The sequence below is a fragment of the Rattus norvegicus genome, chromosome 1, assembly GCF_021556685.1.
Source record: "Rattus norvegicus strain SHRSP/BbbUtx chromosome 1, alternate assembly SHRSP_T2T, whole genome shotgun sequence".
Classification (NCBI taxonomy): domain Eukaryota; kingdom Metazoa; phylum Chordata; class Mammalia; order Rodentia; family Muridae; genus Rattus; species Rattus norvegicus.
In genome coordinates, this window is record NC_141534.1 from 163,399,874 (window position 1) to 163,427,535 (window position 27,662).

General features: G+C 46.3%; 1 protein-coding gene across 15 annotated transcripts in view; it reads left to right on the top strand.

Annotated features, from left to right (window-relative positions):
• The window catches only part of Tenm4 (teneurin transmembrane protein 4), a 700,311-nt gene that overhangs the window by 264,311 nt on the left and 408,338 nt on the right, over nucleotides 1–27,662 (top strand). For 6 of the 15 annotated variants that reach the window (XM_087558479.1, XM_087558500.1, XM_087558515.1 and 3 more), the window contains one exon: nucleotides 17,374–17,471. The gene's annotated coding sequence lies outside the window, so the exon portion shown is untranslated. 15 annotated transcript variants of the gene reach the window in all.

Genomic DNA, 27,662 nt, shown 5'->3' on the forward strand with positions numbered 1-27,662 from the left:
AATCTGTAGATAGATAGATAGATAGATAGATAGATAGATAGATAGATAGATAGTCAGACAGACAGACAATAGATAAGTACAGAACATAGTGGACAGAGTGCCTGAGGAAGACCATCTTCAGTTGTCCTCTGGCCTCTACACATATGGGCATATGAACACAGTACACAGATATCTGCAAACACACACATACAGGCACATACAGGCACATACATGCAAATATACACGCATGCATATACACACATGCTCAAATATATGCATATGCACACACACACACACACACACACACACAGAGAGAGAGAGAGAGAGAGAGAGAGAGAGAGAGAGAACTAGAGAAGAGGATCTGAGCGCCTTAGGTTAGCTAGTGGGTCTATCCATCTAGTGGGTGGATGTGCAGTGTCATTTAAGGCAAAAAAGTAGCACCTCACCAGGAGACTTGATCATGTTCATCCTCTGTAGGCTGGTCTAGGCTTGGTCCCCTAGGGTTAGGTTTAACAGGTGGCAAAATGGATGCCCTCACACCACACAGGGTTGTAGATGCAAGCGAGACTGGATAATATACAATTAGTATACCCCGGGGCTTTTGTCTGCAGCTGCAAGACAGCTTATCAGGCTACCAGGTGTGACAATGAACAGTCTTGGGTCCTCCCTGATGCCCTCTGTGTGCCTTGCAGTACCCCCTGTCTGCCAGGCACAGGCAGCAGAATAAGATAGCATTTCTGCACAGTGTGCTGCTTGGTATGGTCTCAGCACCACCACACAGGGGGAATGGCTGCAGTTAGTGACAGGGTTGGTGAGACAGCAGGTAGGACTCTTCATTTAGAATCTCTACTGTGTCTGACATTAGTGCCCCAGCCATAGTCATAAAGACACAGAGGGGGCCCAGTCTAGAGAGCAGATGGCCAGCCAGCCTCAAGCCTCTATTCGATGCCAAGCCTTTCTCTGTGTCCTGGCACTCCCTCAGTTCCCCTCCCCTTGCCTAGGTTTCTATCCCCTCACTGGAAGTCATCATTAAGTCAAAGTGTGCTTTCTAAAATGCACAAAAAATGTATGTTTAACCGAAGTCACAAGACACAGATGGACCACCCAGTTCATTCTGGTCCAGGCTGGGCCCCCTTGGTTCACTATTTTACCCCATCCGTGCTTCTTCACTGTGTTACTTCATAACTAGAGATAAAGATGCGACCTGAGTCTCCAGGTTGCTTTGGTGATATTTGGAAAGGGCTTACTTAGGATGGTCTCCTGTGTTTACTACACTGGTTCTAGCATCTTTGCTTGCCTCAGGACTATCAATGGGTTCCCTGTAAGCCACAAGATAATGCTGCGTTTCCTACTGAAATATGAGGACTTAGCCCTTCTTTCTTCAATTCTACTATGAGCTCAGAATAGGGTGCTTAAAGGTGTGGCAGCCATCTTGCACCCATGAGGAAAATGATAAGGCTGGCAGAGTCAGAATGCAAAAGGAACTTTGATGACCTTGCCTGCTAGAAGCAACTCTTTTTCTCCATGTATCTTTCCGTGGGAAACAGTCAAGAGCCCTGTGTGTTTAATGGATGAACAGCATGTCTTAGCATCTATGCTTGGCATTCATAAGCCATCAAGGGCAGTCTCTTTCTCTTCTGCAGCCTTATTCCTGAAGTGACACTTCAACCTCCCACTCCCCAACTTTATGTTCTTCCCAGGCTGAGCTACATGCTCTTCCTTCTGCACACAATAGTCTTGCCTCATAACTTCTGATCAAGTTTCTCTCATCATCCTTTTCCTGCCTGTAACTTCCTGACCCAGTCCTAACCAATCTTTCTATCTTTAAAAACTCCTATTCAGACTTTAAAACCCTGTTCTTCATTTTTTTCTCTGATGGGAACTAATCACTACCAGTCTACAAAATTGAGTTTGACTGACAGAGTATGACCCCCATTTTGCTGGTAACCCATCTGTCTTAGTTGGGGTTTTACTGCTGTGAACAGACACCATGACCAAAGCAACTCTTATAAGGACAATATTTAGTTGGGGCTGGCTTACAGATTTAGAGGTTCAGTCCAGTATCATCAAGGTGGGAGCATGACAGCATCCAGGTGTGGTGCTGGAGAAGGAGCTGAGAGTTCTAAAACTTTATCTGAAGGCCACTAGGAGAAGACTGGCTTCCATGTAACTAAGAGGAGGGTCTTAAAGTCCATGCCTACAGTGACACACTTCCTCCAACAGGGCCACACTCCCAAATAGTGCCACCCCCTGGGCCAAGCATATTCAAACCATCATACCGTCTTTTGGTGCCTCATTCTCCTCATGAATTAAATGAAATGAGCTAACAGAATGTGATGATATATATATATATATATATATATATATATATATATATATATATATATATATATACACACACACATATATATATATATATATATATATATATGGAGAGAGAGAGAGAGAGAGAGTCACTCAGAACAGCTTAAAATAAGCAAGAGCTCTACCTTGTCATGCCCCAAGCAAGCTACCTAAACTAGTGTAGATGTCAATGATCAACCCCATAAGTATGGAACCTGCCCAGACTTCAGTCGCTCCTGAGTGTGCTTGAAACCATAAGGAGCCTGCCTGTTTGCAGTGTAGAAGTCTGATGTTTCCCTAGTGTCAAAGAAATTGCCAGACAGGTTGGCTCTGTTGACTTTTCTAGGTTATGAGGCCTGAATGAGTGCCTCTTACCCTTTTGCCTCAGTTCCTGCACATGTAACGCAGGACCATTCTAAGGATGCTGTATAATGACTGACAGACAGACAGAGTACCTGACCTGGCATCAGGCACCAGAGTGTTCAGCTTAGTCCCTTCCTTCTCTTGGCCTCCCTGCCTCCCAACCTTTTCCTCTCAGTTCACCTGTGCAAGTAGGGCGAGAGGGATTTTTAACTCCCTGCACAGTGGGAGCAAACTGCCTCCCTGAGGAATCAAGGAACTGAGCTGTCCTGACTCAGAGATGAGACCAAGAAGCCCATCAGGAAGAGTCGTCTTATTTGTACTGTGCCTTCTCTAAGCTTCCTGCAGCCCTCAGCCATGCCCAGTCCAGTCCTCTACCTGGGCAGTGCTTGACTGACTTGAATGACTGGGACCTCCCTCTGGGCTGCAGCCTATCACCTATGGGACATGCGGGAGACTTTCAGCCAGTTCCACATACTGAGGAGCCTGGTGGCTCCACCCTCGGTGCAGACAGAGACTGTGCAGCCTCCAAGGGTAACCAGGGGCCCCTTGCTCATCTCTGAGACTATTTCCTCACTTGCAAAAGGAGGCTAATGGAGATTTGAATTGATAAGTTCTGGGGCTCCAGGGAAGCCAGAACATAATGAAAACAGTGCCAGTCACCCTGAGTGTTAGCAGAGACATGAAGACTCAGAAAGAGGAGGTTGAAAATTACAAAAGCAGACACACAGCACCATCAGCTCTAGCCAAGCCTTTAACACTGAGAGTTTTGTTCAGTTCTCTCAAAGTGCTCTCTAGTAATAACTAATTTAACTGGCACAACAATTCCGGAAGGAAAGTATTATTGTTACCCGCATTTTCCATATGAACCAATCAAGGCACTGAAATTTTAATTTTAATTTTACCCAAAATATGCAACAGTCAATGGTGGACCAGTCCCATTGCATGTTGGCTTCAGCGGCCATTGTGACCTTCGTCCCAAAGGAAAGCTCTTGATGTGGCTGCACATCTGCTCCCACCTCACCGTGGAGTCATGCAACGTTGACCTTCTGAAGAGGAGAGTTGGGGTGGGGGTGGGGGGATGAGAGCCCTGTTGAACCAGAGCAGAGAGAAAAAGTTTGCTTTCTGTAGGTCTCCTGGGGTGAGGTGGGTCATCTTCCTCCTCCCTGCATCACATACTCTCCTCAGAGATTATTCATTTTGTAGCACTGCCTCTGGCTGCTGCCCACAGTCCTTGATGGGAGCTGCTTGTGGATGTGGTGATCTAAGCTCCGCCCACACCTCCACCAAGCACCGCAACCTGCTCCTTTTACATAAAGGCTCTCCCTGGATGTAGCATCCACTCTAACCCTGCTGTGACCTCATTTTAAAGCACTAATGACATCGTCAAAGACCCTACAGGACTGCTCCCTGGGGCTCTGAGACAACGTGAATTTTTAGGGAGGAGATTCTGAACTCAAAAGAAAGCATAAGGAAAGGAGAGGAGGTAAGAGGATGTCTCTGAGGAAAGATTCTCCTCACGGAAACAGGATGTAAGAAGAGGCACGTCCTCTTTCTGTAGTAGTCCCTGCTGGCTTGCTGCTTTATTAGCACCCCACTGAGGCCAAGCATGATGCAGGAAATCCCAGCCAAGAGACAAATCCTACCTCCCTGGCTTCTCCAGAAACCAGGGCTACCTCTCTCTTTTTCTTTCATGTCCTGAAACATTTCCTTAACCCCACAGTCAGCTGCCAGTAACTCTCTCCGAGGGCCACTCTCTGCTGCGGGTGGAGAGGAGGGAAGTGAAGAACACTCAGGGTCTTTTCAAGGGCACAGCAGAGATGTTGCACTGATAGGCTCTGCTCACACCCACTGGCCACAACTTAGTTGGTGCATCTCTCAGCAAGGGAATCTGGGAAATGTAGTCTCTGGCTGAGAGGCCACAAGGCCAGCTAAACTCAGGAGAAAGAAGAAGGAGACCTCAATGAGGGACACTAGATTTGGGGTATGAGAAACACCCAGCACACATAAGAAGCTGGGGAAGTATCGCTTCCATCTTCTGCTATCATATAGTTGACAATGTCCTCCATGGTGGCAAATGTTCTCTGACTCTGTGGCCTGTCACTAAGGTAAACCAACACCAGGCTGTTCATGCCTGGCATCCATCAGCCTTCCTCTTAGGAGGTTTCATATTGCTTTTCAGATCCTGCTTGCCTGTCCCAGTTCAGCTGAGCCCAGAGATCCCAAAGTGAAGAGGCTTTCCAAATGCCCTGCCTGGCTGCCAGTGCTACACCAGGCCATGGCATCTGTACCCCCCAGGCACCGAGCTCCCTGCCCAGGCTGCCTGCTTGCTTTCCTGTGTGCTGCAGGAGTTTGTGGAAAGAATGTTCTGGCATTAGGGGGTGAAAGTCAAAACAGTAATTACAGGAACATCTGTTCCTGAGTGGAAAGCATGTCCCCCGCACACCAGGAGACAGGCCTGCACAGCTCAGCAAGCTGGTGTTCAAATGGAAGAGAATGTTCTGGAAGGGAGGGCTAATGGACCTAGCCAAGGGAAGTCCAGCTTCCTGGTAGGATGCTGTGCTATGCTGAAGAGCAGAGAGGGAGGAGAAAGGGGCAGGCAGGGAGTGAATAAGTGGGCATACAGGGAATGGGAGGAAAAGAAGAGGGAGATGACTGAGAAGAGGGATTGAGTTCTTCATCAAATGAGTAGATGAAAACGGATAAGCAAGATGAATCAATGGAAAAGTAAATTACTGTATCAGGCAAGTCAGTGAGGAAATGAGTAAACATATGGTGCCAAAAGGTGGCAAAATTTATATGAATTAATGGATGGATCGATGAAAGGGTAGATGAATGAATGAAAGTGAATAAATGAATCGATAGTTGAATGAAGGGGTTCTGACTTCCTTCTTACCAACTGGGACAGGCCAGGAGAGTGGGTGCAGTGGGAGAAGTGTGGACATCGAGGCCTGGTGGAGGTGTCCATCTCCTCCCATGTCACAGATGAAGAAACAAAGGACAAGCAGGATCCTAGAAACCATGAGAGGTAGAGCTTGGAGACAGTGACTATGTGTTGGTAGGAAAAATATTTGGTCCTTTCTTATTTCAGTTCCCTGTCTAAGTGGAGGTAATGTTGCCTCCCCCACAGGATGAGATTAAGGAAGGCCCTATGGGTGCAAACTGTTATTTTCTCCACATTGATCTGGTGTTACGCCCATAGTTTGACCTTAGAATCAGTAGGCAGGCAAGGGACTAGTGAGAGATACAGTGAGAGGGGATCCCCAAACTTGTTTAACTGACACATAAAGATTCATTTCTTATTCTTGTCATACATGAAAGTCCTGTCCCCATCCTAGTGGCTCTTCAGCCTTGCAGTCCTGGCTTCCAAGGTCACTTTAGTGAACCAGTCTGGCTAGTAGTTTTGTTTTATCAATTTGACACAAACTAGAATCATCTGGAAAGAGGATTCCTCAACTGAGAAGGGTCTAGCCCACTGTAGATGATGCTGCCCATGGACAAATCGTCCATGGATGTAAGAAAACAGGCTGAGCAAGCTATAGGGATCAAGTCCTTCGGCAGTGTTCCTCTGTGACATCTACTTCAGTTCTTACCTCCAGGTCCTGCCCACCCCCTTCCTCCATAATGAGCTATAACCTGTAAGCTGAAATAAATCTTTTCCTCCCTAAGTTGTTTTTGGTCATGATGTTTATCCCAGCAACAGAAAGCAAACTAAGATGTGGAGGGCAAGCAGAATGAGGGTACTGGTTCCCTGAATCCAGGAGTGACAGGTGTCCATTCCACTCCTCCTACCTCAGCTTCACCTCCAGGAAGATAAATGGGACAGTGGCTATGCAATCACCATAAACCACCTTAACTATACTGGCGTTTCAAAGGGACTTTACCATGGCCTGTTGGAGGTGACCATCAGAACATAAGTACTTAGCCATTAACTGAAGACCCATGCAAATGTGTAAATGTCCTATTCTGTGGCCAGGAGCTCCTAAAGAGTCTAGATTTGAAGGCAGAGTTAGCTAGTCCAGGACAACCTGTCTGCCCTCTTCTGGTTTTGTGTTCTTAGACAAATCATTCAATGTCTCTGACCTCAATTACTTTCTTTGTAAGGTCTGTCTTAATACATTGTTGGAGAACTCACTAGGATATTGTGCATAACATCAATTTCAGATTTATAAACCATAAAGATGCATGATATTCTTATTCTATTCACCTTCCCAGTTCATGCAAGAGGTCCAAGAGTCACTTCTCACTGAGAATCTAGTGTTACATTCCATATCCCAAGAGTCTTATATCCTCTGAAGTTAATCTTTGTATCAACAACAGAAAGGTGGTGTGGTCCACGTAAATGTTCATATGAGGATCTGTAGGTTCCTCGAAGGAAATAAAAAGTCACTAAGGCCTTAGAGTTGGCTAGTCAGAGCTGAGGCTCAACCCTAGTGGTTGTATCTGTTCCTGCAGTCTCTTGTAGTCTGACAAATTTTGAAGAAGAAAATTATTGTTTCTTTCATGAAGAACCAAAATTGTCAGATGCAGAAAACAGGGCTCACACTGCTAGCAGGCATCTTAATTTGTGAAAATGATACAAAGGTGAATTTGCTTCCCATGAATGGTGTACACTCACCAGCACACCCTCAGAAAATCCACAAAGTAGACATTGAGGATGCAGGTGCTGGGCTCATAGAGCCTGTGTGAGCCAAGAACAAATTCCAAGGGCAGAGGAGGCTACAGAACTGATCAGTTTGTGCTTTGCTAGAAAAGTAAAGGGTAGGAGAAGGACTATTCTGTTCTTCCTTACAGCCCTGGCTGGTAAAAGGACACTGGCTAGAAATGTGGTGGGAGTCTAAGTTCACAATACTACATACAAGTACTTTTTGGCTTACCCACTGCTGGGATGCCGTGATAGAAAAGTAATGTCTGGCCTTGTAAAGTTCAAAATAATAGATACAAGACAGAACCCAGCAGTACAGGACAGTGTGATGTGATAATAGCAGAAAGAAAATGGCTGTGGATCCTAGTGAAGATAGATCAGAAGAGAAATATGGAGGTGACAGAGGCTCCTGAGACCTCTGGAGTAGAAAAAAGACCTAAGACAATAGAGAATGCCTTCATGTCAGGCTCACAACATGAGCAGAGTCACTGAGAGCTGGTGGCCATCTATACTGAGTGAATGGCTGATGACCAGGATGCTGAAAACCAAGATGTTAAGAACAAGAGGCTGAATGAAGACCAGGAAGGAGCCTAAGGTCCAAGAAGCCAAAGACTGTGAGGACAAAAATTCTGGGGACCAGGATGCTGAGGACCAAAATGGTGAGAACCAGAAGTCTGAGCACCAGGAGGCTAAGGACTAGGAGCTTGTGTACCTAGGAGCTGAATGCTAGGACTTTCACTAATTTTCAAAAGGAAAATTCTAGGTCAACTTTATCACCATAGCTGTAGACATAAACATACTGGGGGGTAGCAACTTTACACATTTGTTGAACAAAGGTTTAAAAGACAAAAGCAGGAAAATGGAGGGAAGCCAGAAGGATCAGAGCTTAGAGAAGAAGTGGTACAGGTTTCTGGGCCAACTAGGTTTGGAAGTCTATGCTGGAAGAAATTGGGCCTCGGAGTCCCACAGTGATGCTTCCCTGTACCATGTGTGCCTTAAGAGTGTATCTCAGGCCCTGGACTCTGACCCCATAGGTAGCAATGAATATCCTAGTAAGAGCACCAGTGGAAGGGGAAGCCCTGGGTCCTGCTAAGACTGAACCCCCAGTGAACGTGATTGTTGGGGGGAGGGCAGTAATGGGGAGAGGGTGGGGAGGGGAACACTCATAAAGAAGGGGAGGGGGAGGGATTAGGGGGATGTTTGCCTGGAAACCGGGAAAGGGAATAACACTCGAAATGTAAATAAGAAACACTCAAGTTAATAAAAAAAAAAAGAAAAAGAAAAAGAAAAAGAAAAAAAAAAAAAAGAGTGTATCTCAGGAAGAAGCATAGCTACACCATTTGAACAGGACCCAGCCATGCCATAGCTTATTATCTGAGATGTCAGTTCCAACTCTGATATTCTAGATAAAGCACATGAGGCTCTTCAGGAAGCAGCAACTTGCTAGACAGGTAGTCAGTGACCCAGATTGAGAATTCCTAGTCACCACTGGGTGTCCCAGGATCATTTCTCAACTGCCATTAGCTGGCAGGCTTTCTCCTTCTGCCCCTCTGCCTCTGCCTCTGCCTCTGCCTCTGCCTCTGCCTCTGCCTCTGCCTCTGCCTCTGCCTCTGCCTCTGCCTCTGCCTCTGCCTCTGCCTCTGCCTCTGCCTCTGCCTCTGCCTCTGCCTCTGCCTCTGCCTCTGCCTCTGCCTCTGCCTCTGCCTCTCCCTCTGCCTCTACCTCTGCCTCTACCTCTACCTCTCCTTCTCTCTCTCTTTCTCTCTCTTTTTAGCTTCACTATTCCTTGCTAAAATATATGCTCTGTAAGGCCCTTTGAGTCCTCCCCATCACCCTATTTTATATGCTCAAAAAGCTTCCACTAAGTGTACCCACAAATCATACTTGGTCCAAAGGATACCAGAGGGAAGTTTCCCTCACTCAGAGTCCTTATCCAGATCTTATTATTCAATCCTTTTATGCTTTAAAAATGCTTATGTGCCTGCCATTCCACTGGACTCCAAGCTCCACGGGAGTGTATTTGATCTTCATGTTTCCTTAAATTCTTCTGAGAGTAAGGCAGAGAGTCAATGCATAGATTAAGTAATGGATTGACTCTTCTTTGCACGTGTGTGCTGGTCGGGCAGGTACTCCCTCAGACATCTGCTGGAGGCAGGTACAACAGTAGGCCACTGTCCAAAGACAAAAAGGATCTCCAAGGAAGCACAGGGTGGGAAGAATCAACCAGAGACTCAAGCCAGCCAGAGAGTGAGGAGGGCTTAAGTCTACAAGGACAAAGAGAAAGAACTCAGTAATATGAAGGAGGGAGAGGGAGAAAAAGAAAAGGGAAAAGAAAAAAGGAAGGAAGGAAGGAAAGAAGGAGGAAGGAAGGAAGGAGGAAGGAAGGAAGGAAGGAAGGAAGGAAGGAAGGAAGGAAGGAAGGAAGGAAGGAAGGAAGAGCCATGTGCATAGAGCACTAGGGTCTGAGAACCTTGCCCATTTGAGGAACTGAAAGTAGTTCTGATGATGGAAGGTTTTACCCTTCAACTTGTCCCTTGAGCACTTCTTATGAAACATGCACAGCTCAACAAGCCAGAGTGAAGCCAAATTCCAGCGGGCATCCCACAAATAGCCTTTTGACACATAGGATTGCTCCATAGATGATCCTAGGGTAGCCCTGGAACCAAAATAGTGTGATAGGCAGGATGGGCTCAATGTCACTTCCTCAGACTGCTAGCTGGGTGGAGCCTTAGTGCCAATCCCACCCCTCAGGCCTGCATGGTGCAGGGATGACCACTTGGCTCTTCACTTCTGCTGGAAATGGCCTGCCATGACTGCTCTCAGCTATCATGAAAAACAAAACAAAACAAAACAAAACTCACCCCCTGCAGGGAGGAACCTGAAACATTCTCAAAGCTACATTAGTTCTATGACAGGTGGCAAGCAGGTAGAATGGGTGGCCTAGAAGATGAGGAGAGGTAAGGAATGGAAAAAGAGACGAGGAAGCTGGGATCAGAAGGTTCTAGAGGCAAAGAGAAAACTCCAATGTAACCCACATATGCATTTGAATGGAAGAAACCCAAAGCCAATATACTCAGCCTAGCAATGAGGAAGGAGGGGAGGAGGAAAAGGGGAGAAGAAGGAGGGGGAGGGAGAACCAAAAAAGCAGAGTATCTGACTCTACTTGGAAACAGGCATCAAACATTATTTAAACATCAAATATTATTAAAGTAGAAATGCAGCCGGCTTCCGGAGTCTCCGAAGTGCATCTTGATAGGTCGCCATTGCTCTGGGGTTAATACGAGGAAATGACATTCTTAAGAACCCATATTAACCTGTCTGTTGTTCTATGAACTGTGACAGCTGCATTTTACATCTTAATGGCTAACCATTTATTTCACGCCAAAGGGGGGAGAAAGAAAGGAAAGGAAGAAGAAGAAAGGCATTTTTATGCCCATGAAGCCAGAACTCAAGGCTGGAAATTTGGCTCCAGAAATAGGCCCTGGGGTCTCTTTCTGCTGGGTGTCTCTTTCCAAGGATCCAGACTCAGATCTTCCCTTTCACAGATCTCCTCTGCTTTCCTCTCTAAGCTGCTACGGTCTGTATGCAAAGCAAGTAACCACTTGGACAGTGGTTAAGTCACAGGAGTAAACAAGACTGGAAAGGCACCAAGTGTAGGGGAGGCCTGAAGGAGGGTCAAGCCAAACCACCTTCAGTTAAAAAAGGACTTGACTTACATAGAAATGTCCTTGGTACGATTTTATTAAGAGCCTACTAGGTGTTATGTGTTGCTATAGAGACATCAACAAAACAGATGCTGATGAGGTCACTGTGTGCCTGGCCCCCAGAGGACAGACATGATTGCACAGAGGACTGGCATTCAAGTCAGGATGGAGACCTTGGTCCTAGAGTCTCTTACAGACCCTCTGAGAACACAGGCCTAAAATCCCCAGTATGGGAAGCTGGAAAGGAGTGTGAATTCAAGACCAGCCTGGGCATGTTAGAAGAGCTTATTTCAAAATAAAAAGTAAAGGCCTCTGGAAAGGACCAAGATAGAGTGCTTGCCTAGGAGGGCCTGGATGCAGCCCTCAGTGATAAAACTGTTTTCCAGTCAGTGAGATCTGGATGTGATTACGGGGCTCTGAAGAATAGAGGTGAGAGGATGGGTGGTCATTCTGGTGTGTGAGCAGGGGGAGGCTTCCCCAGGCACTCAGTCTAAGTGAGGCTGAGCGAGTGGAGAGAGGGGTGAGTGCCTCTCTGAAGAAGGCAGCGTTTGTGTCTTGGACGGAGCCTCGGGATGAGTGGTAGATGGAGAGATGCTTGTGAGCAATCTTGAACACAGAATTCAATCTTCCCAGTTCTTCTCATCTTCCGAAGCTCTGCAAGCCCACCATTGTTGGTTGTGAAAGTTATCAGGAGACTCAGGCAGGTCTGGGCAGTACAGACCAGGGCACTGAAATTCTCAGCTTACTGGAGACCTGCGAGGAGAGGCAGTGAAAGCTGGGATCCTAAGAGAGTCAAGAAATACAAACAGCTTCTCGGTGCACAGGCCCAGGATGGGTGACAGAGCACTGTGGCAGGTCGAGAGTTTGCACACGAGGGCAATGTGAAAGTGCTAGTCCTGTGCCTAGCACAGGGTGGGTTCTGGGTCTATACTGCCTTCCTCCCCTCACTGTGAGAAGCCCTTTTTTTGTCTATGAAATAATCCCTGGTTCCCTCATTTTACCTCCTGTGTCAGTGGTTTGTGGGATTTGACTTGTTTAAGTGGGGAGTGCTTAGAGTGGCAGGCAAGTCATTAATGCTTTGACCTGAAACCCAGTCCCCTCTCTTAGCTACAGATGGCTCAGCTGGGAGACCTATCTCTGCCCAGGCACCATGCAGAAAACTAGAGAGGATAACCTTTCAGGCTTTCTGGTACTCTGTACTTAGCCCTATCAAGTCCATAGGACCTTGGTCAAAGTCTTCAGCAAAAGGAGATACTTTGGAGACTGGGGGTTTTCTCAGTCAGCAATGTGCTTGCTGTTTATGAGGACCTGAGCTTGGATCCCCAGCATCTATGTAAAAGAGGTGTTGTAAGACTGCAATCCCGGTGATCCAGAGGCAGGGACAAGAGGATCCCTGGAGTTTGCTGGCTGGCCTCTCTGAAAAGATCCACAGAGGACAGCACATAATACGGGCCTCACACGTGTGCAACTACACATGTTCAAACATGCACACACAGACATGCACACACAGACATGCAAAAGGAACAACCATTTTAGAATTTATTTACTTGACAAAAGTTTTCTAGTATTCATTTATTAAAACCTCTCTCACACACCTCTCGCTTCATTGCCAGAGTAGTCTTCTGAGGTAGTTCGTCATGAAGGCCACTTATAAAAAGTGCTCGGAGGGGTTGTTATTCCTGGCACATGTAAGGAAGGAAAACTCAAACACAAGTCTGCTCCCGGCCTGGCCAGTCCTGCCTTCCTTTAGCCGTATGGCCCAGCCTTTCTCAGCACCGTGCTCCACTGAGACTCTCAGAACCAGCCCAGTAGGCTTCTCCCTGTGCCAAGGCGAGCTGAAGGAAGGAGTTCTGAAAACGCATCTAGTATTTGTAGAGGGAATCCCTCCGTGAGATTAGTCTCTGCTGTGTTTGGCTTAGTACATGCTAATGCTTGTAGATAAATTTAAGGCTTGTGACTCTTCCACAGTGAATGCTTTGGGTTTCCCTGTCTGTAAACAGGGTGACTTTGGGCACCTTCCTGGTTACAAGAAGAATAAACTTAGACCCTGTTAGAGGCTTTATCACCAAAGTCACACTCCTCAGGGACCCAGAGTCCCTGTCCCCTCTCATGACATGTCCACTGGACATCAGTAGATGGATGTCTGCCAGAATGGAAATTATGGTTTTGGAAGGGGCTGGAGGAATGTGGCTGGCTCCAAGCCTCTTCTTTTCCCATTCGACTGGAAGGTTGTGTTCATTTGAGCTTTGAAACCAAAAATAAATCATTGTAATCCATTTGCTAATTATACCATGTGAAGTTCTAGATGCTGTAAATTGCAGCTGCAATATATCTAGATGAAGTTTTGGGAGTTTATTTTTAGTGATACCAAAAGCATTTGGCTTCCCGGAGGCTTCATTTGCTGGTCTGGGAGTGGAGAGAAAGCTGAATGGACACAGCCCTTCCAGTCCCTCTGCTGATGCCTGGTTGTAGTGACTCTGCCTGAAACCCTTTCTACCTTCTAAGTTCTGGCTCTGATTTTTGACTATGGGAACTGGGGGGTGTCTGAATGTAAGTTTCCAATGCTTAATTCACCTGGAGCACCTCACTGACAGGCTGTGAGCCACAGTGTACAAATTCCATGTCCAGTGAAAACAGCCTCCTCCTTTTGGGTTCCTTATCTCTTCGGATGGATTTGGTGTTTCTTTAGTACCCGATATTCTTATTTTCATCCACTGAGACCCGTATTTGGCGATTTTGGGATGTCAATGCCATCTTGTTTCAGACACTGGCATTTGTGTGCCAAGCCCTAGGTTTGGTTCTGAGTGGATCAGGAATGAACTGACTTCACCTTTGAGCCCAGAGGCCAAAATGAGGATGCTGCAGCTCCTTTTGAACTGTGACCTTCATGATGGACGATGGAATGCCAAGTGTGACTTAGCTAGCAAAGATGATCTGGAGTGAAAGGGGGTTCATTTACACCTCTTAGAGAAAGAGAAGGTGAATCTCTCAAGAACGAGGAGGCATTTGAGTGCGGCTTGATGTGTAAATGGGATTCTAAAATGTGGCAATTGGGTAAGGAAATTGACAAGACCTGATTTAGTAACCTTGGCAACCATCCTCTCTAGATAGATCATGTGAACATCGTCCATGCACAAGTGCTGAGCAGAACTTCTCCCTTACCCAAGCACCATGACTTCTAGTAAGATTCCTTGCATTCTAACAATAGCCTGGTGTAGTGTTTCCAAGGGTGAGCATTTAAAAACATCTTTAGGATGGCTGGAGAGATGGATCATCATTTGATGCTATTCCAGAGGACCCTACTTCAAATCTCAGCACCTACGCGTACCTAACACACAATCATCCATGATTCCAGTTCTAAAGGATTCCACACCTTCTTCTGACAACCATGGGTCCTAGATATGCAGGTGGTAACATACAGACAAAACAGCCATACACATAAAATAAATAAATACAATTAAATTTAAAACAACAACAATCAAACAAAGAAAGCAAAACAAGAAAAAGGAAACACTGAGAACAAATCCCTTTGTTCGGCTGCTTCTATTTAGACTTCTAAAAAGCAATCTACTCTATATATGCAATTCTTAGGGGACCAATGTGTGGCTTGATGTGCAGAATTTTCACAGTGAGGAATGGGAGTAGTTTCATTGATTAGGCTTGGCAAGCACATTGAAGAAGGACATATGAGCAGGGCCAGGACCACTGAGTTGTTTTGTAGACCTTCCAGGGGGAGAAAGTGAAGGAAGAGCAGTGTAAACATTGTGGGGAGTTGGTAGTCTCAGAGGCCAAGAGCTAGGAGGCTGACGGGAGTGAGGACCACAGTGAAGTTCATATGCTCTGGATTAGATGAACAGGAGTTTGACTCCTAGTCTCCCACGTCTCAGCTCGGTGATCCTAGGAGTTTGTAAGACTTTTCTACCCTTCCACTTTCTCACCTGGAAAACATAAATAGTAACATCTACCTCTGGTGGTTACTGTGTGAATGAAGAGAAGTAAAATAATGTCCAACACATTAACTGGCATGAACTTAGTGTGCACCTAATAGATGGTGGCTTAGGGTCATTGTTCTTTTTGAAACGGTTCTGATGAAATTATAGAAATTCAAACCCAGAGAGACTTCTTAGAAGATAGAAAAGGGTGGGGAAAGCTGGTGGTGTAGACGCTGAGACGGGTCAGTTTCCAGAAGGATGGGCAGTTCCTGCTGCAGATGAGTCAGCGAGGCCACCGTGAATCCATCCTATGCAGTGTCATCGTCAGGATCCTGATGAGAACATTCAGCAAATGAGAGCCACACCACGGCGATCCGTGAAGAGCAAGCGTAGGTGGAGAAGGAAGACGCAGACAGCTCTTTCAGCTAAGCTCTGAGGAGAAAAGAGCATGAGGTGGGGGAGGGGACAAGGTCACGGGAAGGGCATGTGCTAGAGGAAGAGTCCCCAGAACTCTATCAGCTCGGTGCTGCTCTGCTCACCACCCACTACCTAACCCCAGCCCCGTTCCAGAATTACATCTGCCAAGGAGATTGTCTCTGAATTTACCTCCTGAGGTTGGATATTAAAATCTTGACAGAATGTAATCTTGGAATGAAGCAGGTTAGAAAGGAGGGCGGCATTGCAGGTGATCACAGGAGGGGATCTTCAGGACAGTGACTGAGAAGATGATTCTGAGCAGGGCAGGGAGTGCCAGGGGAGTTCCAGTACACAGGGCAGAGGGACTAACTGCACGTTCACGCACACACACACACACATACACACACACACACACACACACACACACACACACACACGCACGCACACACTCGCACATCAGGCGTGACTTCCATTGCAATGCCTTACCTGCTACCTTTCTGAGTGACACCATGGCTTCTGTTCAGACTTGCCAAGACCCAGTGACAGATGTGCTCATTATTAAGAAACTTCAAATGGTTCGAGAGCATGAGATACTGCCATTAATATTATTAGAAGCAAAAGCTAGCCCTACCTGGACAGCTTTCTCTTATACTCTCTGAGGTTTTGTTTTGTTTTGTGGTTTGTTGTTGTTTGTCTGGTTTCGTTTGTTCTTGTTGTTGTTTGTTTTCGTCACCAGAACTAAGTGTAATTTGGAACTGTGTGGGTTGCTCACAACCTCTTTCACCAGCAAAGAAATGGGAGTGCAAGGAGCCTGAAAGAAGCTGGTCTAGGCAGGGCTAGTGTACACAAAGAGTGATTGCCTAGTGTACACAAAACCCGGAATTCAATCCCCACTTAGCACCCCAGAGGTGGGAGCAGGAGGAATAAGTTTTCAAGGTCATCTTCAAATACATAGTAAGTTTGTGGCCAGCCTGGGTTACATGAGGTCCTGTCTCAAGAAAGAAGAGTGAGGATAGGAGGGAGAAAGAAGGAAAGGAGGGAGAAAGGAAGGCAGGAAGCAAAAAAAGAAACTGGCCAGAGATCCCATCAGAAAATGCATTAGTATTCTAAGCATACATACAACATTTACAAAAGTTGACTACATCTTAGTCCATAAAACATTTCCCAATAAATTTCAAGGAATCAGAATCCTACAGACCACAGTTTCTCACCACAGTGCAATTAAGCTAAAAGTCAATAACAGGAAGATGAGACGTTTTCTATTTTGTGTCTTTTAAAACTGTATTGAGAGATTTTACAAACACAGTACTAACTCACTCGTGGGTCAAAAGGGAATGACAATAGAAATTATAAAATAGTTACAAATGAACTAACAAGGAAATATTAAATATCAAAAGTCGTGGAATACAGCCAGAACAACACTTAGAGGGAAATTTATGGTCTTCGGTGCTTATGCTAGGAAAAGAAAAGGGCTAAAAATTAATGAATGGCCTATGTATCCAATTTAAGCCCAACAGCAGTCATAAATCAGTCAGCTTAGAGCTGATAGCCAACAGCAGAGCCAGAATTCTGCTCATAGATAGAGCTGGCCCAGCATCCCTTATCTGTACTACTACATCACAAACATGGCTTCAGTGCTGTTTCTCATAATAAGCTCAGTGCCTAGAAGTTTTGTTTCTCCCACAGAGTTGAAGAGGTAAGCCTACGGGCAGCTCTCCATATCAAAGTTTGATGATAACCTCACCCATCCACCCTTCTTCTTCATTCATTCCTTACAGATCGCTTGAGCCCTTGCTCAGACCAAGCACTGCTACCTTCCTTGTGAAACCTAGCCTCAGCTTAGGGCTACTCTTTGCTGTGGCTCCCCCACCCCTATGCCACCCCTCCCCCTAGCCCCTGCACCACCTCTAAGCTTCCAGAGTCTTCTCTGACATTTGCAAGAAGAGCAATCTTCATCAATAGTGACTGATTTCTTTCTTGTCTTTTCCAACAGGTAGACTGAAATTACCATGTGTCCAAATTAAAATTGCGTACTTCAAGGATTATTTGAAGGACTATTCTTAGACCCTTTTAAGAAGATTTTTTTAAAAAGTGAGTCAATTTTTTTTCCACTTCAGAGTATTCATGACTTAAGCTAATGTTACAGGGGCTCCCCTCACCCTGCCTTTCAGATATGCGCTAATAGGTAACTTCATCTCCACTTACTTTATAATAAATGTTCCCCCCTAAGAACAATGAACAGGGAGTATGGGTTTATTGCTGTAGTGATTTGCATATATTTCACAGGCTTATGGGATTTCAGAGATGAAAGGGTGTTAGAAGTGCGGGCCTTTTTCACTGTCAGAGCACAGATTCTTACGGCTGTCTGTACTGGGCCAGGAGCTCCAGCAACTACCAGGGAAGCTGGTGTCTGTCCACACTCAAGCCTTTTAGAGCATCCTCTCCACTCTCTCAATTTGAAATCTCCTCCCTCCTCCCTCCTGCCATATCTTCCGTGTCTGACGATCTAACCACTGTTGTGCAGCGAGAACACAATCCCATTCCCACACCATTTTTTTTTTTTAATTCCTTGGTCCTCCAATAATTCCACGTAGTTTCATTTCTAGGACAAGTCCTGCTTGGCGCTTCTTTCCAACCCAACAAATGTCACCTTACAAATGAAGCCAGCCTAGAACACAAACTGCAGGCCACTGCCAGCAGAAGGGATGGCACGGAGGCAAGCCTGAGTCCTCATTGCAGTTTTGCTCATGCTGGGCTGGCAGGAAGGCTGCTGTGTTATTCTGAGCTTAGCAAAATGGAGGAGAAGGGGTGAGATGACCCCACTGGTGCTGCTCCGTCCACCTGCATGGTTTAGCTAACTCAAAAGAAGTAGTAACTAACTAACTAACTAACTAACTAACTAAGTAGGCAAGATGCTGCTTCTGGCAGTCTGGGGCAGTGGAACAAGTCAGGATTTGCTGGTCAGTGGGACCTGGGTCCAATCCTGGCTTTTAAGGCTTGCTGACTTTGTATGTGGCTATATACTGTCGCTTCTCATCTCCAAACTTCTATCTCTTCGTTCGTGAGATGGGGATGCTAATGCATGCCTGTCAGAGAGCATCTGTGTTGGGGTGATGGTCATGTGGCACTTAGGGCCTGGTCCCTAGGAGATACATAATCAATCGAGTTCATTAACTGGTGATGGAATTACCTTTGGCTAAGAGAGGACAAGAGGTACAGGCAACTCTATTTTAAAAAAAAGGAACGAGAAGATGCAGCTCATTAGGCATAAAAGAGAGATGTTCATGCCTGACAAACTCACACAAACATAACTCCGAGCCAAGGAAGTTTAAGAAGTTAAAACCCAGAACCTCCTAAGGATAGATTGATTGCTATGGAAACACGCAGTTGAAGAGGAAAAATGAAGGTGGGTTCCAGAGCTGTACAAACTCTCCTACCCAATAGCCAGGGTCACAGATCTAGTCCTAGAATCCATGTCCGTGGAAGGAGAGTCCTAGACTATCAAGTCAGGGGCCATGTGAAGCATCCTGTGTTTATGTATGTTTAGAAGGCTGTTGGGAACATCAGATGAGTTACTGAATGGCAATGAGAGTTGTAAACTGTAAAATAAATGCCCCACACTTTGTGCTTTTGAATTATACATGCATTAGAGACTCTTAAACATTTTCAAAGCAGCACAAGGTAAAATTCAGTGAAATACTGTTTGAGTGCAGACCATAGATTTTTGAGAAAGAAAAGAAAAACCCAGCAGCATGTATACACTTGTGCACATGCCTATCATGTGCAGGTGCTTATGTGTGTGCATCTGTGTGTATGCACGAGGGTTTGTATATGCACATGAGAACCTCCAGTCCTTTTAGCGTGACCAGGATCCACACAGTGTCTGGTTCCCACCAAGAAGTATAACCCGGGTCAGTCTGGCTCCGTAGCCAGTTCTGTCACCTGACTAGCTCTGTTATCTTGGGTTAAATAGGGTCACTGTCCCTGCTTCCTGAAACCTTGAGTGTGTGGAGAAAGCTGCTCTGAAGAGTTGGGGGAGGGGTAGGCTGAGGGGAATGACCCTCAAGTACCATAGCTGTGGGGAAGCCTGGATCCAGTGGCCACTGTTGGCAGAGCTAAAGGAGTGTTGTTCTTACCTGTTGGATAGAAAGGACCTCTGGGAGTTTCTGGCATCCTTGGAACTATCTCTGGGTAAAAAGCCATACCAGGAAAACATACTGTCTGTCTCTACTGAGATATAGTCCACTACTTGCTCATTCCCAAAGTCCTTTCCCTCAGTCTGGGCTAAGGGGCTGGCGGGCTTAGAATCGCAGGAGAATTGGATATTGTTGTCATTTAAGATAGAAAATAGATTTGTTCGTTGTTTTTAACTAAATAAAACTAATATCCTGGCCTTTGCTCTCCAGACAGTTACTGGCTGCAGACACGGAAATGTTCTGACTGCTATAGAGCCAGTGGGGCCTTTAGGGGATCCAGACGCCTGGAAGCCACACAGCCAAATTGAAGCCATTTCCAAACTGTGGGAGGTGATCCATTTCAAGTTATGAAATTAATTTGGTGATTCAAGACCATCATTTATTAAAATTAATTGGAATGACCCATTAACCTATAGAGAAGGTGTATGTATTTGATTGTTTTGTTTTGTTGAAATGGATTCTCCTCTTTTTGTCCAGGCAAGCCTGGAAAGTGTGGTTCTCCTGCTTTAGCCTCCCCTCCCAAACACTGGGATTACAAGCTCATCTCACCATGCCTGACTCTTCAACAGAGATTCCTTATCCAGTACATAAGCCATAGGAAAGAATCAGCTCTTCCTATAAATCAATAACAAAAAGACAATCAGCTCATAAAACATGGGCAAAAGACTTAGACGCCTCCATAAAGAGGATAGGAAAACAGCCAGGAAAGCCACAGAAACATCGCTATTCTTGAGAAAATGATACATGGGAACCACCATGGCATAAATGCTACCACTACCCCACTTCCATTAGAAAGGCTTGAATGGGAGAGATGGATTTTGCCCATGCAAAGCCACTGGAATACACTCACACCCACCAGTTGGACTGAATTAGTAGGCTGACTTTTGAACACTGTTCTGCAGTCCCGACCATTCAGAACATAGGCATGCCAGCGCTTCCACTCCGTGGACTATGCCCATGAAGTGTGCCTATGGGTGCGTGTGAGACAAAATCACACATGCCACACCCAGCCTCGAATGGACGAATGCAGACTCTTCCCACAATGGGGCAATACATGCAGCAGTGCTAATGATCACGACAAGCATAAAACCGAAAGACAGGAGCCGGACACAGAGCTTTATAACTCCCTTTTATAAAGTATAAAAGCAGGCAAAAACAAACGCCTTAGATGTCTGGGGAGTGATTACCCTTAGGGGAGGAACTGAGGTTGGGGAGAGAATGGGGAACGGCTTCCAAGGTACTATGTCCTTGGATCTAAGGGCTGGCTGCTTGCTGGTAATTTTTTTTCTTTTCTTTGGTTCTTTGGTACTAAGGGCCTTATACCTCATACCTGAGTGGCACGCTGTGTGTGTGTGTGTGTGTGTGTGTGTGTGTGTGTGTGTGTGTGTGTATGTGTGTGTTGTGTGTACACACACATGCATGTGCACAAGACAAATGGAGGGAGGGAGAGAGAACAGAGAGAGAGGGAGAGACAGGGAGGAAAAGGAAAAGAGTGAGAGGCTGACTCCTATCTCAACCTCCTGAGCAGCTGGGTCCCTCCACTGTACTTAAGTCACATTTTAATAAAAGCGTGCAGGTGACAATAATAGAGGAAACACGGTGGGTCATAAAGGTTGGCATTGTTCAGTAACGGGGCAGACTGGTGCCTCACCCGATGTGTGTCTACAGGGTTTCGGTGTCAGATGCATTTCTTCCTGTGAGTCACAGGCCAGGAGTGAGAGCCATCAACGTAATTAAGGTAAGCTTCCATTTTTAGGTGAAGAACTTGATACCCAAAGAAGAATTAAGAGCACAGCGAGGGTAACACAGAGCAAGGTGGCAGGCTCTAGTTTTCTGTCTCTGTGAATGGGGAGTGTGTAGTCAGTTTTCACCAGATGGGCCTGTGGCACAGTGAGGCCAGATGGGTAGGCTGTTCAGTCTGGCACCTTTCTCAAGGGAGGCAGTTCAAGGTGACAGTGGGAGTTTTGGGGGGTAATTTTTTCCATCCCAGCCTGGTTCCAGCGCTCCGGGATCACTCCCTCCTCCTTCCTGCCTCCTCTGTCTGAAGCTGTTCACCAGTGCACTCAATCACTTTTCCATTTGTGTACCAGCCTTGGTACCAAAGTCACACAGTGGCCATGGGAGTTGGAAAGTGGAAGAAAACAAATGGGGTAACTGCGATCCGATAAAGAACATTTCCAACTGGCTTGTGGGTTTGCTGAAGAATTTTGGGCAACAGAGCCCTGTGCTCTGGACTTGGGCAATCACTGGGCTTTCTGGATGAGGACAGTTTTGTGCAAAGGATCTGGAATCCTCCCAAAAAGGGTTCATTAGCCACTTGCCAATCCTGCTAACCGGAATCCCACAGTACAAACTACCTGAGATCTCTTTACTCCGAGCACGTGTCCACCTGCACAAATGCAAGGGTAAGAAGGTGTACAGTATAGAGTTCCCAGGCTGCTACCAAGGGGGCCAGAGAGGGTTTCAGAGACATTGAGCTGAAGCTAAAAACCAAGGATAAGGAATGTGCCTGCCTAAAGTTGCTGGAGAATGACCATTGTTGTATAGGAAACTGCCTGTAGTCCCATGCAGGGAGAAGGGGCAGAGGACATGGAGTGGGCAGAACCATGTGCTGATGGAACCTTCCTGAGTGATGAGGAAAACCTCACCAGGAACTTGTAAGACAGGAAACGCCTGTCACCTAGGAGACAGGAGAAAGGGATGCAGGCAGATGCTGCTAGAAATGTTGGCACAGCTCTGAAATTATGTTCTACAGCACTCACTGGCTTAGCTATCTTTGAAGACCTGTGCTGGTGTACGTCTGGCTGAAGGCCAGAGCTAGAGAGATGGGTAAGAGATTCCCCAGCGTCACAGCCCTGTCAGGGACCCAAAACTCAAAATCAGACACAATTTGATGTCATTAATATTCTAGAACGAATCTCCTAAACTATTTCTAGGCTACATCAGTTCTGCAGAATAGTCTTTCGTGTGTGTGTGTGTGTGTGTGTGTGTGTGTGTGTGTGTGTGTGTGCTTGCGTGCACGCATGTGTGCGTGCGTGCGTACACATGTGTGCTTGTAGAGAGTGTTGAATGATCTGAGATGATCTCCGACCATGCACTGAAACCATTTGGGGAGGTATGGATGCTAAAGAGTCTGAGAAAACCTGCAGTGGGGATGTTAATGGATTGGGGACAGAATCTCCTAATATCCTCAAAGTCCTAAAATCTCCATAGTTCCTGATATGTCATTCAATCCCCTCTGTTCCTCAGCTAGAAAACTCCAACCTTAAGGATCAAAAGGTTCTTAAAAAAGAGACCAGGGTTTCTCTGTGAGGAGAAAATGAGGATATTATACAAGGTCCAGCCTCCCCTGATTACTCATATAATTGCCAATGAAGCTATGGCTAGAGTGTTGCCTTGCTGAGAACTTAAAGTTCTCAGCTGAGGAACTGGCATTGTAGAGTTGCTTTGGGGACCCAATGCAGGGCCTCTACCCTTACTCCCTCGCCTGCCTTCTCTCTCCCAGCTACTTGGGAAAAGGCAAGAGGCAGAAAAGACAGTTAATCATCTAGGCATGGTGATATGTGCCCGGAATCCCAGTCTTCCAGAGGCTCAGGCAGGGCATCTGTAAGTTTAATGCCAGCCTGGGCTCCATTGGAAGACTCTGTCTCTAAGCAAATAATAAAGGAAACTGGTTTAAGACCATGCACACTGGAGCCAGACCACCTGGGTGTGAATTCTGTGCTGTTTCCCCTTTCTAGTTCCTTAGACAAGTTGTCCAGGCACCATGCTTGCAAAAGCAGTGGCCAGCACAGTAGCCCCCAAGGTGAAGTATTTCATCTGTTTCCTAGAAGGCGCTAGCATGAAGCAGACATTGTAGGTGCCCTTTCCAACAACTCCTGGTAGTCTGAAGAATCCCCTACTTGGAGTAAATGACTGCAAACTCACTTTTCTCATCCGCTTCAGGAAGGGCTAGGTGCTCCCCCTTCCTTTACAATAGGCAGGACTGTTCCAGGTCAGGCTTGGGCCCCACTCCTGGTTTCCAGAGCTGGAGCAGCTGCCAAGAAGCTTGGTCCCAGGGACCCCAATGCATCTATTATTAATTTTCTGTAAGCAGCCATTGGCTTCCCAGACAAGCTTCTGTCTGTAGATGACCGTAGCCCTCTCCGAGCACTCCTGCCCTTAATACTTCTCACAAGGCCTCTTAGGAAACAACCCTTCAGGCCTCATCTCCCTGGGAAGGTGGATTGTGGTGTAAACAATGAATCAAGGGCCCAGGCTGGTCATGCTGAATCTGACCTATGAGGATAGGACGTCTTGTTTTTCTCTTCACACCTCCTGCCTCCTGCACAGGCAGAGCCGTAGAGATCTCCTTGACAGCAGGATCCATACCCTATTAATCAGAGGCCGTGATGCCATCTGCAGTGTGTCACGCATCCCATCATCCCTCTGTGTAATGACGTCAGGAAAGTCCAAGCAGCTCTCTTCCTTGTCTTCCTGGTCTCCCAATCACTGAACTAAGTCAGAACTGCTTCTTTGTGTACCCTGGGGCACACATCCCTTTTCCAGTCACCATCAAATCTCTCACTTCACTTTTCAGCCTCTGATTTTGTGCCTGGACTATAAGCTCATGAGAGCAGGATCCTATTCATCTTCTAACGTACTCAGCAGGGTACACCTCCTCCCAGCGGTCACTGAAAGAGTGTGACTCACCCACCCCAACCTGCTAACCCCACACCCACACTCGCCCTCCTCTCTCCTTTGCTTCCTCCTTCCTGCCTTCTCCCCCTTCCACATTTCCTATATTTTTCTTGATTACTTAACAAAGGGAGTTAGAGATCACCTGATCAAACAATTCCCTAGAGGAAACCATAGGCCCACCTAAAATAGGCAAAATATTGAACACACAACCTCTCAGCCCAGCCAGCAACCCACACTTTCTCTCCTAACATGAGAAAAAAATTGGTTCTTCTTTAATAAAAGATTTAGACAATCTATTCTTAGTGTCCTCTTTCTCTGGGTCTCTGTCTCTGCCTCTGTCTCTCTTTCTCTCTCTCTCTCTCTCTGTCTGTCTCTGTCTCTCTGACTCTCTCTGTCAGTCTCTGTCTCTGTCTCTGTCTCTGTCTCTGTCTCTGTCTCTCTCTCTCTCTCTCTCTCTCTCTCTCTCTCTCTCTCAAAACAAAACTGTGCTAAGTGCCTGACATATGTTCAGCCATAACAACCCAGGAGCTGCCCTCATTGGTAGATGCAGAAGATGGTCCCAGTTAGCTCAGAAACCTACCCACGCTGGACACACCACCAGTGTCTAACAGATGCAGAGTCCATGAGTTGCCACACTCCAGTTTCCACATGGACACCGCCTACCTCCCAGGGGCCTGTGTTCCAACCCAGCATCTCCTCAGACAACCTTTGAGCCCACTGTAGCTGCAAGTGCCAAAAATAGATCATTGGGGTTTAATTGGCAACATTTGGTCCTAAGAGTAGGCTCCTCATTCCTGGAAGTGCAAGAGTGTGTTGCTCATTAGACAGCACCAAGTCTGTGCAGCGCCAGGGATGAGGCTGCTGCCACACACAGTGTCCTTATAGCTAAAATGAAATTTGCCATGACCTGGAGCACTGAGTCCCCACTCCTGTCCACGCAGGCTGGGTTTTCCTTCCCAAGTGTCACGAATTTCTTCCGAGGAAATCCTAGACTGCCTGGGGAAGGAAGCCAGGCTCGATACATCTCATCTTGACCTTTATAGTCCCTAGGCTCCCCTGTGTTGCCTGCACAGGACATTTTGACTTTCACTTTGGAATGAAGTTGGGCTTGTTTTAACAATAATAGACTAGAATGAAAGACAGGGAGGCTAAACTCTCACCCCGACTCCCTCAAGAATTCACTGGACAGGTCACGCGGCCTCTCTAGGACTCAGTCTCTCCACTTTTAAAATGTATATTTGAGATGCTACAATCTCTCCAACCTTGACAGAGATAACTAAAAAATTCTAACTTGAGAGACATGCTTTCTGAGCTTAAATCCCAGCTCTGGCCCTGCTAGTGTGTGACATGGGGCAAGCATAAGAGCTCTCCCTGGCTCTATGTGACTGTCTGCATAACTAGATGATAGTGATAGCCATCTCCTAGATTTGTTCTTGGGACTGGCATGTAACTCTAGATGGATGCCCAACCCCGAGCACGTTGTTGAGTGTGACTATTGTTATCATGAATCCACACCGTTCGAGTCTATACTTTTGCCTGCCAAAGCAGAGTCACAGCCTCCTTGTGGGTAGCTGCTATTCCCATTCCTTTCACTGCTTCAGGAAATATAGGACAGAACGCTGTTATAAATCTAGTAATGGTTGAAGTGAATGTGTGCGGATCATAATAGCTCCCGCGTATGTTGTCCAAGACAGTGACATATATAGACAGTATTTAGAGAAATGGTGTACAGGTTCCCAAATCACACCAGCACCAATGTGTCTATGTGTTAGAAACCTCCAATCAAATCGAGATTATTGTGTTTTCTTCCATTTTGATTCATGCACACAATAGGTGCTAAGTTGGTGTTTAAATAGACAAGTATGTGGATGTATGTATGGGTGGATGGATTCATGGATGAATAGATGTGTGATGGGGAGGTGGGTGGTAGAAAGCTACGTTATATTTGATTCTTTGTTTATCTAAGCAGAAGTGTGTGTGTGTGTGTGTGTGTGTGTGTGTGTGTGTGTGTGTGTGTGTGTGTAGAGGAGGTTCTAGCTATTTCTCTTACAGGGAGGTAGATGGCCATAGCTGTGTGTTTGTACATTGTCCCGTGTTAGCATATAAAGTCATTTTTTCAGGAGTCCTTTCAGCTGTCCACCTTTGACAACAGATATGCAATTCTCTGTTTCTCCTATGCCTTCCTCCTCCAACATGAGGGTTTGTGCTGGGATTACTGCTTGTGGCTGCCTCTTTCCCAAGGCCCCAAAGCCTAGTCTGGCTTTTATCAATGGTATGGATGGAGGAGGGGTCCCAGATTCAGGGAGTGGTGCCTGTGGCCTGCTGCCAGTTGAATATGTCAGACTAAGATAGGTAATTCAGGTCTGCTCTGGATGCAGGCAGCGTGGTTACCTGTTATCCAGCTGTTAGCAGCTGTTGCCTTAGAAGTCACCAAGCTGTTTTCTCAGTGTTTGCTGCGGGCCTAGAAAACGATGGGGATCTGGAGGGGATGGGTTGGGCATGGCAAAGTAGTGTACAGCTATTCTCTGAGTGTGAAGAACCTTGTCCCACAGGGCAAAGGGCTGCTCTCGCCACTGCCTCTTAGAGCGCCAACTCCCTAATGAGATTAAAATGCCAGCATCCTGCTTCTGTGCACACTTAGGAACGCATTGGCTTGGGCTGTTTAATGAGTGTTAGTCAGGAATCTAAGTGAGGTCTGGGCAGGCGCCTGGCTGATGCTTCGTTGATTAGAATACTGAATGTGCTGCCCTTTGAAAGCCAGCCATTGTCAAAGACCAGGCTCTGAGCTCTGTTTAGAGAATTCCTTGGTAACCCAACATTCCCACAACTCACGGACCTTTGTAAGTGCCCAGTGATCTGGGATGATTGTGACAAGGAAATTGGTAACAAAGACAAAACTGATGATCCTTGTCAAAATCGTAAATAATGGCTTTTAAACCTGGTGCCCACCAGAAACACTTGGGGTTGGTTAATCTGTTTGGGGGGATATGTTTCCTCCTTTTTTAGAAATGGAGTCTCATGCAGTCTAAGATGACCTTAAACTTGCTGTACAGCCAAGGTGACATTAAACTCCTGATCCCCCTGCTTCTACCTCCCAAGTTGCTAGGGGGAGGCATAAGCCACTATGCTCAGGTTGTGCTGTACTGGAAATTGAACCCAGGATTTCATGCTAGGCAAGCACTCTACCAACCAGGCCACGTCCCTAACCCCTTGGATGATACCATCATGGTTCTCTTTCTCTAGACCGCGAGACACAGGAATCTATCTGCTTATTAAAGGTGCTGTGGGTTGCCCATGTCCTGACTGAGCCCCAGCATTGGGAACTTTTGTTCAGCCATCTTAGTGCCAGAGCTGGTTTCTTTCTTTCTTTCTTTCTTTTTTTTTTTTTTTTTTTTTTTTTTTTTCG